This window comes from Salmo trutta, chromosome 2 (assembly GCF_901001165.1).
Source record: "Salmo trutta chromosome 2, fSalTru1.1, whole genome shotgun sequence".
In the NCBI taxonomy this organism is placed as follows: domain Eukaryota; kingdom Metazoa; phylum Chordata; class Actinopteri; order Salmoniformes; family Salmonidae; genus Salmo; species Salmo trutta.
In genome coordinates this window covers 42,854,951-42,868,378 of record NC_042958.1, presented here as the reverse complement: position 1 = coordinate 42,868,378, position 13,428 = coordinate 42,854,951, and the positions used below count along the sequence as shown (strand labels likewise).

At 43.9% G+C, this 13,428-nt stretch overlaps 1 long non-coding RNA gene across 1 annotated transcript; it reads left to right on the top strand.

Moving 5' to 3' along the window:
* The first annotated feature begins 247 nt into the window (after positions 1 to 247).
* LOC115148433 (uncharacterized) lies at positions 248 to 7,962 on the top strand. Its single transcript, XR_003866675.1, has 4 exons — positions 248 to 287; positions 6,556 to 6,733; positions 7,136 to 7,294; positions 7,460 to 7,962. It is a non-coding gene; the product is annotated as an uncharacterized LOC115148433 (long non-coding RNA).
* The last annotated feature ends 5,466 nt before the right edge of the window (positions 7,963 to 13,428 follow it).

The window sequence follows — 13,428 nt, the reverse complement described above, 5'->3', positions numbered from 1 at the left end:
TGTCTCTGTGTCTGTGTGTCTGACTCTCTGTCTCTGTGTCTCTGTGTCTGTCTGTCTGTCTCTGTGTCTGTCTGTGTCTGTCTGTCTGTCTCTGTGTCTGTCTGTCTTTTTTTTCAAAGTTAGGGTGGAAGAGGACAGAGTTAGTTTCCTGGGGTTTGCAAGGTGTGGTGTGCGCGATGGCTTCTCAGCCTAGCGCGGAGGAGACGCTGTCGATACGGCATGGATTCAGGTGTGTTCCTGAGAATGGAGTTAAGGTGGAGGAGGTTCCGCTCGCGGTCGGTGAACAGGTAGGAGCTGAATTTATACATTCTGCTTCCAGAATGAACAAAGCTGTGGTGGTGTTCATGAAAAGAGAAAAATTTGGTTGGTAGGCTAATTGCAAGCGGAATATTTGTAAGGGATGTGTTGGTGCCAGTTTTTCTCTACCCCTTCGACAAGAGTAGTTGTTGCAAATTTGCCTCCGTTTATTACGAAGGATCAAATCAGGAAAGAGCTGAGTCGTTTTGATAAGTTTGCTAGCGGTTTTCGTGTACTGTCGGCAGGTTTTCAGGCAGATGCCGTTAAGCACGTTGTTTCGTTCCGGAGGCAAGTGTTTATGTTTCTGAACAACAATGAGCAACAGCTAAATATGCATTTTAAAGTGAGGCATGGGGAGGGGCTCTATGAATGGTTTGCCAGCACAGACAGTCTACGGTGTTTTGAGTGTGGGGATTTGGGGCATAAGAGCTTTGCATGCCCACATAAAGGCCGTAGACAAGGTGAGGGTACAAGCGCCAGCGGGGGAAATCGAGGTCAAAGTACAGGGGGTAATGAGATGCAGACAGCAGAGGCTGGGCCTAGTCATGCCAGGGATGGTGGGGTAGATGAGGCTGGGCCTAGTCATGCTATGGAGGGTGGTGTAGAGGATGCTAGGTCTAGTCAAGTTATGCTAGTGGATGAGGAGAGTATAGTGGGGAAGTGTAAGAGACCAGAGGGGAAGGAGGAAGGTGTCAAGCGGAAAAGGAAAAAGGGTGTGGTTAAAGGCACAATGGCAACTTTGCCTTTTGCTGTGGGGATGCCCTGACCAGAGAGGAAGAGCAGGTGTTCAGGGTGGGAGATAAAGATGAGGAGGAAAGTGAGTCTGAGGAAGAGGATGAGGAGTTATTTTTTTCAGACTCCTCTTCAATAGGCCCGGAGCTGACAGCCAGTCAAGCAGAAGGGTCTAAGTACACGTTGAGAGAACTGACAAGGTTCCTGAATGAGACCAAGGGGAAAAAAGTTAATCTTGAAGCTTTTTTCTCTGATCCAAGAAAGTTTGTAAGATCAGTACAACATGCTATGAAAAATGAGGGGCATGGTGTCCTCTCACCCAGGAAACGGTTGAGGAAGTGGGTCACAACAGTGCATAAAGGTTTACATTCAGACACTGTTTAGATGTATATTTTCTTTCTGACATTGGGGCTTTTTGAGCTTTGCTATTGGTCTTTTTCTCTGCTGGCTTTTCTCCCACTTCTTTTAGAGACTCTTCAGGTAGGCTCACTCAATATAAATGGTGCCAGAGATGCGGGAAAGAGGAGTGTGTTGGGTGAATATGTAAAACAAAAAAAAGTACAGGTGTTGTTTCTGCAGGAGACACATAGCGATGTGTTGAATGAAGTCGATTGGGGGCTCTGGTGGAAAGGGGCAAGTGTGTTGAGCCATGGGACAAATCTTAGTGCAGGAGTGGCAGTCCTTTTTGCACCAGGTCTGTCTGTAAAAATTTGCTCCTCAAAGGAGGTGTGTAGGGGTAGGCTCCTTGTTAAAGCAGAAATCAACAACATGGGTTTTGTCTTTATAAATGTGTATGCGCCTAATACAGGGAGAGAAAGAGGGGTTCTATTTGGGAGTCTTAGACAGGAACTCTCACAGGTAGCGCCTGAGGAGATGCTGGTGGTCGGAGGGGACTAGAACTGTACAATGGATTTTACAAAAGACAGAAATGGGGAAGAGCCTCATTCAGTGGGAGTGTTAAGGGACATCATGAATCAGTGCGACCTAGTGGATGTTTGGAGAACTAAACATCCAAACACAAGACAGTATACATGGGTGAAAGTTTTTGGGGCTAGGGTGAAAGTTTTTGGGGCTAGGGTGAGTGCAGCCCGACTTGATCGGTTTTACATGTCTAGAAATCGGAGCAATAGGCTGTTGGGCGCTACCATTCTCCCGGTGGGATTTTCGGATCATCACATAACTTTGGCTCGGCTGTCTATTTCACCAGGGCCTCGGCAGGCATCTTATTGGAAGTTCAATGTAAAGCTCTTACAAGATGCCACTTTTTGCTCAGGTTTCCAGACCTTTTGGGAAAGGTTGGGGCAGCGAAGAGAGGAGTATGAGTCTCTGAGCCAATGGTGGGATGTGGGGAAAGTCCAAATTCGGCTTTTCTGTCAACAGCATACAGCTCTCTCATCCTCAGAGGCAAGGAGAATATTGGGGGACTAGAGCGGTGTATTAGCGAGATGGAGGTAGAGATGGTGGGGCAAGGCAATGTAGGCCTCCCGGCTAATTTAGCTGAATTATGTAGGGACCTGGGCAGTTTTTTCCAGGTTAAAGCAAAGGGAGCACTTGCAAGAGCTAGGTTCTCCATGCTCAAGGAGATGGATGCTCCCAGCTCCTTCTTCTTTGGTTTGGAAAGACAGAGCAGTGAAGCCAAGGGTATGCATTGTCTACAGCTGTCTGATGGGCGGGTGACCTCTGTGGTGGGTGAGATGCGGGAGCGGACTGTGGAGTTTTATACTGAATTGTATAGGGAAGAAGTGTGTGGTCCATTGTGTGCTCAGGTATTGTTCACAGGACTACCTATGGTCCGTCTGGCACAGAGGGATGAAATGGACATTCCTCTGTTGTCCCATGAACTGGCAGAGGCCATAACCCAGATGTTCCCCGGTCGTGCACCGGGGGTCGATGGACTCCCAGTGGAGTCCATCAAAAAATTCTGGGGAATAATTGGACAGGACTTCTTTTGCGTGTTGCGTGACTGCATCGGGGTAGGAGAGTTGCCGATGAGCTGCCGTCAGACGGCTCTGACTCTCCTGCCCAAAAAAAGGGACTTGTGTGAACTTAAGAACTGGAGGCCTGTGGCATTACTCTGTGCGGACTACAAGATATTTGCCAAGGTCCTCTCTAACAGACTGAATTCCCATTTGGACTCGATAGTACATAAGGACCAAACATATTGTGTACCGGGACGCTCAATCACGAACAACTTGTTCTTAATTAGGGACATGTTGGACTTGTCGAGAGGTTCTAATGTGAACTTTGGAATGGTCTCTTTAGATCAAGAAAAGGCTTTTGATAGAGTGGACCATGAGTATCTGTTTAATGTGATGTTTGGGTTTGGGAAGAGTTTTTTGATATGTGTGAAGCTGTTGTATGCTGGGGTGTCATGTATGGTTAAGGTGGGAGGGGGGCTCAGTAGGCCAGTCTGGGTGAGACGGGGCATTAGACAAGGATGCCCTCTATCAGGGCCGTTATATACACTAGCCATTGAGCCTTTTTTAGGACTGCTACGCAGGAGACTGCAGGGAGTGTGCTGGACAGGCATGGATGGGGTGACAGGCATAGCATATGCAGTGTCAGCATATGCAGATGACGTTTCTGTGATGGTCAGGGATGGTCAGGATATGCAGGCACTAGAGACTAGTCTGAAGGTGTACGAGGGAGCTTCATCAGCTAAGGTAAACTGGGGCAAAAGCAAAGCTCTGTTATGTGGGGCAATGGGGGATAGGGCTCCTCCTCTGCTTCCAGGGGGTTTGCAGTAGGGTTGTGAAGGGCTTAAAGTGTTGGGGGTGTACCTGGGCTCAGAGAAGTGGGTCAGGAAGATCTGGGAGGGGCTTTCACAGATCTTCCCCCCCCCCACTGGTCTGCAACTCAAGCTGGTGGACTTCTTCTGGTAGGCCATCACTGGCTGAGGGTGGCAGTGTTGTACATGAGCGTCCACGAAAGAGGACAGGGCCTGGTGGAACTGGAGAGCAGTATGGCTGCTTTCCGGATAAAGGCTGTGCAGAGACTGCTGTACCATACTGATGTTGGCTGGAGGGAACCAGCATGCGAGCTGCTGAGGAGAGCTGGCGGATTAGGTTTGGACCGGCAGCTGTTCCTCATGAAGCTGGAGAGGCTGAGTACAGCAGGTCTCTCAGATTTTTACTCTGCAATGCTGAGGGCCTGGCAGCTGCTAAGGCACACACGAGAAGGGGGTGTGGAGCCTGGGCTGTGGGTGTGGGAGGAGCCTATCTTCCACAACCCAGCCATTCCTTTGAGATCGGTCCAGTCGGCCACCCTGCAGAGGCAACTGATGGCAGGGGGTGTCCAAAGGCTGGGTGACCTGAGACTGCTGGTAGAGGAGGGGTGGAAAAGCCCGGAAGTCTTGGCACAACAAACAGGAATAACGTCTCTTAGGCTGCTGGAGAGATTCCTGGAGGAGTTCCAGGAGGCACTATCTGAGCCGGTAAGGGGGATGTTTGAGCGGCCAAAGGGAGAGGGGCCACCAAGTTTTCCGCCACTGCAGGTGACGGCAGAGACTGGAGACTTGCAAGGGGGTGTGGAGGACTTTTTAGATTTTAACACTCCGAGCCTGGGAGATTTTGAGGGGTTGGGAGGTAAAGCCCTCTACAACCTCTGCCATAAGTTTAGGAATATTAGGAGCCTAACAGGAGTGAGGGCACATCAGTGGCAGGGGGTATGTGGGGCAGAGAGTATGGTGGGTTTTAGATGGAGGGGGCTCTACAAATCCCCAGTACCAAAGAGGTCAGGGGACCTCCAGTGGAGGGTTCTACATGGAGCCCTGGCCACTAACAGCTGGTTGGCACGGGTTGAACCAGGAGTCGGGCAGGGGTGTCCTTTCTGTAAAATGAAAGAAACTGTGATTCATGTGTTTTCTGTGTGCACCAGGTTAATGTCATTAATGTCTCTGTTGGAATGTCTGTGTGAGAGGTTGGGGGTGGGTTTTACTGTTGGGATGTTTATAATGGGATACAGGTATTCGAGCAAGGAGAAGGCCAAATGTGTTTTGTTGAATTTTCTGTTTGCTCAGGCAAAGTTATCTATTTGGCTAACAAGGAGGAACAGGGTCAAAGGTGGGGGGATAACAAACCCTTTATTATTGTTTAATGGGATGGTCTCTGCGCGCCTTAGGGTTGAGTTTGAGTTCTATAAAATGATAAAAAGTGTGGAGATGTTTCAGGAGATACGGTGTGTTGGGGGGGCTGTCTGTCTAGCTGGGGAAGATGTTTTGGATATACGGTTGTAGGAGTGGGTATTGTTTTGGGTATTGTGATGTTGGTTTGTATCATGTGGTAGCTGGAAAGGTGAGTATGGTACATGTATGCAGTACAGGATATATTTTTGGTTTTATTTTTAGGGGGGGGTGAGTTTTAAATGAAATGAGAATGTTTCAGTAAAGACAAAAAGTCTAAAAAAGTCTCTCTCTCTCTCTACCTCTCTCTCTCTCTCTCTCTACACACCTATTTTTGTCTCTCTCTCCCTCCACCTCTCTCTCTCAATTTCAATTTCATTTAAGGGCTTTATTGGCATGGGAAATATATTTTGGTATTGCTTTGGCAATGTTACCTGTCTTTCTCTCTCTACACACCTAGTTTTGTCTCTCTCTCCCTCCACCTCTCTCTCTCAATTTCAATTTCATTTTAAGGGCTTTATTGGCATGGGAAATATATTTTATCATTGCCAAAGCAATGCCACCTCTCGTGCTCTCTCTCTCTCTCCACCTCTTTATTTATCTCTCTCTCTCTCTCACACTACCTCTCTCTCTCTCTCTCTCTCTCACTACCTCGCTCTCTCTACGACTCTCAATTTAAGGGCTTTATTGGCATGGGAAACATATTCACATTGCCAAAGCAAGTTAAATAGATAATAAACAATACAAAAATGAACAGTAAACATTACATAAACAATGTGGAAATAGTTAAACTACAAAAATAAATAAATATGAGTAGTATTTAATTATGGGTTGTATCACTTTTTACTTGTGGCAACAGGCCACAAATCTGACACGCTGTAATCATGCCATACCCTTATCTGTCCAAGTACTTTCCTCTCTGGGATTCCTCGCTACTGGGACATTCCAGAGGGAAATGAGTGACAGGTCGAGTATATCACAGCCATCATTCAGCCGCATCCTGCCACAAGTGATCGAGGCGATTCTACACGTATTGCCCACGAGAAACATTAGTTTCCCAACAACAGGCGCGCAATCAAAGCCAAATTTGTCCACTCATTTAATTTCCCAGGTGTCATAGGTGCGCATATTGCCCTACACGCGCCGTCTATAGCTTAACATGTATATGTTAACAGGAAGAATTTCGGTTCATTGAATGTTCAGATCATCTGCAATGCTCATATGCTCCAAGTGGCCAGGGTCTATGGACAACTCATTCATTCACACCACAGCAGAGTAGGCCTGCGTCTAGAAGCTGGTGAGAGTGGAGGCAGGTGGCTTCTCTGTGAGTTATTTTTTTTTGTTTAAGTGTATAATAGTTTATTAACCGTGCAAAATAATGTAACACAACAGTTTTACCCTATTAGGTGACTGAGGCTATCCACTGAAAACGTGGATTCCGACTCCCGAACAGCAGAGGAAATGCGCTACAATTTGGTGCACGGCAGATCAAGGTTGGCTGTGGAGCATACCATCGGACTGCTGAAGGGCAGGTGGTGTTGCCTTGATGCTTTAGGTGGAAAACTCCTCTACAAGCCAGAGAAGGTAACTTCATTTAATAAAAATACAAAACTTACATTTTGTTTTAAAATTGGTCAACTTAAAGCAACATATACCAACATTCTATATTTAGCATTTTATTGAAATTGAACCCAAAGGTTCCGGCCAAATATCTGAAAACAGTTTTTTTTAACTTGACCCTACGGTTACTGAGATGTCCCCTTGAAGCTTGTTCATTTTGTAGCGATGCTAGTGTAAATGACTGGAATCAGCTGATTCATGTCGTTTCCACTAGCATTGAACAGATTTCAAGGGGACATCTCAGTAACTGTAGTGCCCATCAGTAGTGCAAGTTTGTTTGACAAAAACATTGCGGTGTGCAATTTCAAACCTAAATATAAAATGTTGGCCTGTTTAAGAATCAATGTTTTCCCTTCCCAATCAAAGTTGACACGCATAATACTGGCATGTGGTGTGCTCCACAACATAACCCTGAGGCATGGTATTGAAATGGATGCAGAGATTAGAATGGACTCCCAAGAGCCTCCTAACCCACCACCCAATGGTGCAGTGAGAAGGAGGCGGCAGCTTGTACGGAGATTGGTGGTAAGAAACAGAATGCCAGACAATATACAAAGTATAGGTTTTTTATTCATGTTGTGGAAAACGTTCAACAATTGCATTATGTAAATTAATCAAAACCCTGTGTATTCTCCCGAGTTCAGTCACAATCTGCCAAACCAATGTGTTCAACTCGTTCTGGGTTTGCAGGACTGAGGGGTCAACATGCGAACAGTAGACGTGGACCCAAACGTGGATGGACCCTCGACAACTGTGGCCAAACATTCCCCTTCACTCCTGGCACCTGCGGGTTTGCGACACTTGGGAACCGGGGCCTCACGGACTCCATCCCGGCGCACGGACACAGATGTGGACGGACCCTCGACAGCTGTGGACAAACCTTTCCCCACTCCTGGCACCTGCTTTTTTGGGAGCCTCACACACTTTATCACCGGGGGGGGGGGCGCACATGGGCTGCAATGCAGCTTCCCTTGGTGGATGGGATTCCCTGTTTCTATGTGAATAAAATAATAAAATAAATCAGTGCATGTCTTGTATATTAAGTGACTGACAACCAACTTCCACATTCTCTTAATTACTTACCGTGATCCAGTGATGCAGTCATGGAGGTCTCACGCCTGACTTCACCATTTCCGATGTTACCGCTAATGTAAAAGTTGATATTAAACCATATCAAAAATTAAAAGAAAGCAGAAAAGAAAAATAGAAGAAACTCACCTTTTTTTAAACATTCACTGTTGCCGTCGGAGCATGTGCCAGTGTATGTGCTTCCCCAATGATTGCCCCGATGCGCTAGTCCATTTGTGCTCCGGCGTGCTGCTGGTTATGTTATTTTCCCCCTTGCAGTTTAAGGTCAGACCATTTCTTATTCACATCAGCCACAGTTTCTGTCTTGCTGACCCACCTCGTTCACTGCAGCGGCAACACACTCCCAAGATACCTGTTTGGTCCATCGAATAATGTGTTGCCTCTTCAATCTCCTCTACCATCACCGTGATCTCGTCTTCCAAAAAGTTAGCTTTTCTCTTTTGGTCCATGGCTATTCCTGACGAAACCTTAATTTGTGCTTGCATTCTATAAGGGAAATCACTGATTGCAAGGCATGTTCAGCTACCATAAATTTTAAGTTAATTTGAGATTTATAGATCACAGGTGAGTAAGTTACAAATGGGCTTCTTAGAAGCTGCGTAAGCAGGGTAATTTATGCTCAGTAACTTTTATGAATTGAATGTAAGCATACCGTCGAAAATAATCTTACGACTATGTTCAAGTATAGAAAAAAATCGAATAACATTTTTAAATTAACCTCTACGGGCTAGGGGGCAGCATTGAGAATTTTGGAAAAAATATGTGCCCATTTTTAACTGCCTCCTACACCAACTCAGAAGCTAGAATATGCATATTATTGTTCAGGTTTGGATAGAAAACACCCTAAAGTTTCTAAAACTGTTTGAATGGTGTCTGTGAGTATAACAGAACTCCTATGGCAGGCAAAAACCTGAGAAGGTTTCATGCAGGAAGTACCCTGTCTGACAAGGTGTTGTTGTTCTTGCTTCTGTTTATTGAAGAGTCAGGATCTTAGCTGTAACGTGACAATTCCTAGGGCTCCAATATGCTCTCAGAACCCGGGAAAAACCTGAACGATGACGAGGCAGCCTCAGGCTGAAACACAGAATCCCCTTTTCCAAGTGTCGCATCAGAGGACAATAGAATTAGGCACGTGCGCGATTCGACCCCGTGGAGTATTTACCTTCGGCTGTTTAGCTAATTGCAGATTCCCGGTCGGAATATTATCGCTTTTCTACAAGATAAATTGCATAAAAATTGATTTTAAACAGCGATTGACATGCTTCGAAGTACGGTAATGGAATATTTAGAATTTTTTGTCACGTTCTGCGCCATGCGCACGACCGTGATTTAGCATTCTGATAGTGTCTAGAACGCACGAACAAAACGCCGCTGTTTGGATATAACGATGGATTATTTGGGACCAAACCTACATTTGTTATTGAAGTAGAAGTCCTGGGAGTGCATTCTGACGAAGAACAGGAAAGGTAAGACCATTTTTCTTATAGGAAATGTGATTTTGGTGAAGGCTAAACTTGCGGGGTGTCTAAATAGCTAGCCCGTGATGGCTGGGCTATGTACTTAGAATATTGCAAAATGTGCTTCATCCGAAAAGCTATTTTAAAATCGGACATATCGAGTGCATAGAGGAGTAATGTATCTATAATTCTTAAAATAATTGTTATGCTTTTTGTGAACGTTTATCATGAGTAATTTAGCAAATTGTTAATAAATTCCCCGGAAGTTTGCGGGGGGTATGCTTTTTCTGAACGTCACATGCTAATGTAAAAAGCTGTTTTTTTATATAAATATGAACTTGATTGAACAGACATGCATGTATTGTATAACATAATGTCCTAGGTGTGTCATCTGATGAAGATCATAAAAGGTTAGTGCTGCATTTAGCTGTGGTTTGGGTTTTTGTGACATTATATGCTAGCTTGAAAAATGGGTGTCTGATTATTTCTGGCTGGGCACTCTCCTGACATAATCTAATGTTTTGCTTTCGTTGTAAAGCCTTTTTGAAATCGGACAGTGTGGTTAGATTAACGAGAGTCTTGTCTTTAAATAGCTGTAAAATAGTCATATGTTTGAGAAATTGAAGTAATAGTATTTCAAACGTTTTAAAAATCGCGCCACTGGATTCAACTGGCTGTTACGTAGGTGGGACGAATTCGTCCCGCCGGCCCCATAGAGGTTAAAGTATAAATCTAACGTTTTTATAAATGAGGCACCAGATCATCAGCAAACAGTTGACATTTGGCTACAGATTCTAGTAGGGTGAGGCCGGGTGCTGCAGACTGTTCTAGGTCCCTCGCCAATTCGTTGATATATATGTTGAACAGGGTGGGACTTAACCTGTTTGGGCTAGGGGGCAGTATTGAGAATTTTGGAAAAAATATGTGCCCATTTTTAACTTGTTTCTCAGGAAAGCACATGAGTTCATTGGCGCGCATTCACGTGAGACTTAGCTGTGTTCCAAAACGTTTTTCAAGACACTGGAATCATCCGGTTGGAATATTATTGAAGTTCTAAGTTAAAAAGGCACTAAAGATTGATGCTATACAATGTTTGACATGTTTGAACGAATGTAAATATTACTTTTTTTAACTTTTCGTCGTGACATTTTGGCCGCGCTTCCTACACTTGGAGTAGCTTACTGAACGCGGAAACAACAAGGAGTTATTTGGACTTTATCGAACAAAACAACATTTATTGTGGACCTGGGATTCCTGGACGTGCCTTCTGATGAAGATCATCAAAGGTAAGTGAATATTTCTAATGCTATTTAATATTTTAGATGACTCCAAAATGGCGGGTATCTGTATTGCCTGGTGTATTTTTCTGAGCTCAGTACTCAGATTATTGCAAAGTGTGCTTTCCCCTTGAAGCTTTTTTGAAATCTGTCACAGCGGTTGCATAAAGGAGATGTTCATCTATAATTCTTTGAATAACAGTTTAATATTTTAGCAACGTTTATGATGAGTATTTTTGTAAATTGTTATGCTCATTCACTGGCAGAATTGGAGGCAAAATATTTTCTGAACATCATGCGCCAATGTAAAAGGCTGTTTTTGGATATACAGATCAACTTGATCGAACAAAAAATGCATGTATTGTGTAACATGATGTCCTAGGAGTGTCATCTGATAAAGATCGTCAAAGGTTAGTGCATAATTTTAGCTGAATTTCTGGTATTTGTGATGCCTGTCCTTGCTAGGAAAATGGCTGTGTGGTTTTTCTTGTGATGGAACTGTCCTAACATAATCTAACTTTATGCTTTCGCCATAAAGCCTTTTTGAAATCGGACAACATGGTTACATTAAGGAGACGCGTGTCTTTAAAGTATGGGGATTCATTTTTCTCTGTTAAGATCATTTCCTTTTGAGTTTCTAGCCAAATGTAAAATGTTCCTGTTTTGATTAATTTAATAGAGTGAGTTAGGTCTGCTCTATGTCTCGCTGGTCTGGGCGGGGTGCCTATTGATCTGTTGGTCCTGTGTGAAGTGATGGGGCTGCGTTTGAGGCTGCATTTGAGGCTGCGTTCTCTCTCTTTCGCTCTCTCTCTCTCTCCACCTCTCTCTATCACCTCTCTCTCTCTCTCTCCACTTCTCTTTGTCTCTCTATCACTTCTCTCTCGTCACCTCTCTGTCTCTCTATCACCTCTCTCTCTTTCTCCACCGCACTTTGTCTCTCTATCACCTCTCTTTCTCTCTCTCCACCTCTCTGTCGCTCTATCACCTCTCTCTCTCTCCACCTCTCTCTCTCTTTCTCCATCTTTCTCTTTCTCTCCATCTTGATATATTTTTCTCTCCCATAGGAAGCCTCTTTGTTGTGAATGGGGCCCATCCAATAAACAGAGAGACTCTAAAGACGAAACGTACAACACTGAATGAGGTATTTTTTTTTTAAACACTCAAATGACAAGCTTATCTTCAACATAACTCTTTAAGACAAAACAAAATGTAACTGGACGAGGTTCACTCAGTTTCTGACTCCTTTCTTCTGTTTCGTGTCTACTTTGAACACGATCCTGCTGAACCTAATGTTAACTGTTATAAGGAAAATCCATCAATTTACTGTATCTTCATATTAAAAGACACTTGTAAAATATATCATTCTATAAGCCTGTAACAAATATCCACTTCAGAGAAACAAATGTTTTTTTTTTAAGGCAAATACACTGCAGATATTGTCTGTGTCCCAAATCCCACTCTATTTCCTATCTAGTGCACCACTTTTGTAAATGTAACCCTATTCCAATAGGACTCTGGTCACAAGTAGTGCACTATATAGGGAATGGAGTGGCATTTGGGACGAGGATATGATGTCAAACCAGGACAAACGGCTTATAGTTTAAACTTTGATTTGTGAATGTTAAACTGACAGACATGGTTGAGCGAACTTCTTTCTCTCTCTCGTTTTGAAATGCAATTTTTATAGGTTTGTTTCTACGTGATCCACCCATCTGATGGAACTATATGGATAAGACATTAAAAGGGAAATCTGCAATTTACCTCAAAAGGTGGCAGAGTTACTGCTTTATTGTTCTTTAAACTGCGGATTGCCCCTTTATGCCAATGCTGAGTCATATCCATGTGGTTTTCAATGGGAAAAGATGACATGAAACACAAATGCATAATATATATAAATATTTTGTTTAATATCAAGTTGATCATGTCAATGTACAGTATACGTGTTCACAGTGACATGTGAGTCTTGCAAATGTTCATGTGCACAATAACATCGCACCCCACTCAATGGTCAATGAAAATGTATCAGAAAAAATAAATGGCTTACATTTTTTATTTATTTAACCTTTATTTAGACAGGGAGTCAATGCTGAGACAAGGTTTATTTTACAGATGAGTCTTGTATAGCACCACAATACACATCAAAATACAGTAAACACATTAAACTACACATTCATATACACATTAAAATATGTGTTATTTATACACAACAATACAAGAAAAGCAAAACCCAATCATAAAAAACTGACCGCTAGAATTGCCATAGAGGGTTCCCTAACAACCGTCTGAAATGCCATAGAGGGTTCCCTAACAACCGTCTGAAATGCCATAGAGGGTCCCCTAACAACCATCTGAAATGCCATAGAGGGTTCCCTAACAACCATCTGAAATGCCATAGAGGGTCCCCTAACAACCATCTGAAATGCCATAGAGTATTGCACCCCTTAAGCAAATTAGGGTTAAGTGCCTTGCTCATGGGCACATCAACAGATTTTTCAATGTTGCATTAAACGGTAAGGGAATGGTGATATGCTAGCAACTTTTGTAGTGTAATTTGGATTTTTGAAATATTGTTTGAATGCGAAAGCAAACATTCTCATTGTGGAAACATAGAGCTCTCTACTTCTACTGGAGTGAGTTAGGAGCGAAGCCCCAGTGGAGAGACGCCCCAGGGGAGAGACGCCCCAGGGGAGAGACGCCCCAGGGGAGAGACGCCCCAGGGGAGAGACGCCCCAGGGGAGAGACGGCCCAGGGGAGAGATGCACAAGTGCAGAAAGACATGCAATACTGTAAATGACATTAACACTGATACAAAACAGAGATGTACATCAAATCACAA